This window comes from Nannospalax galili, unplaced genomic scaffold (assembly GCF_000622305.1).
Source record: "Nannospalax galili isolate Female #2095 unplaced genomic scaffold, S.galili_v1.0 scaffold5, whole genome shotgun sequence".
In the NCBI taxonomy this organism is placed as follows: Eukaryota; Metazoa; Chordata; class Mammalia; order Rodentia; family Spalacidae; genus Nannospalax; species Nannospalax galili.
The window spans coordinates 1297919-1298144 of NW_008353126.1; positions in this window are offsets into that span (position 1 = coordinate 1297919).

A 226-nucleotide genomic window follows, 5' to 3' on the forward strand; every position below is an offset into this window, starting at 1 on the left:
AAAGTGGACAAACTGGACCACTCAAGCAAAGATTATGAAAAATTTAAGAAATCACAAGAATTGTGTGACACCATAAAAAGACTAAACTTATGAATCATAGGCATACAGGAAGGAGAAGAATCCCAAGATAATGACATGGCCAGATCTTCAACAGAATCGTGGAAGAAAAGTTCCAAAAATTAAAGACATGCCCATACAAATACAAGAAGCATATAAAACACCAAAC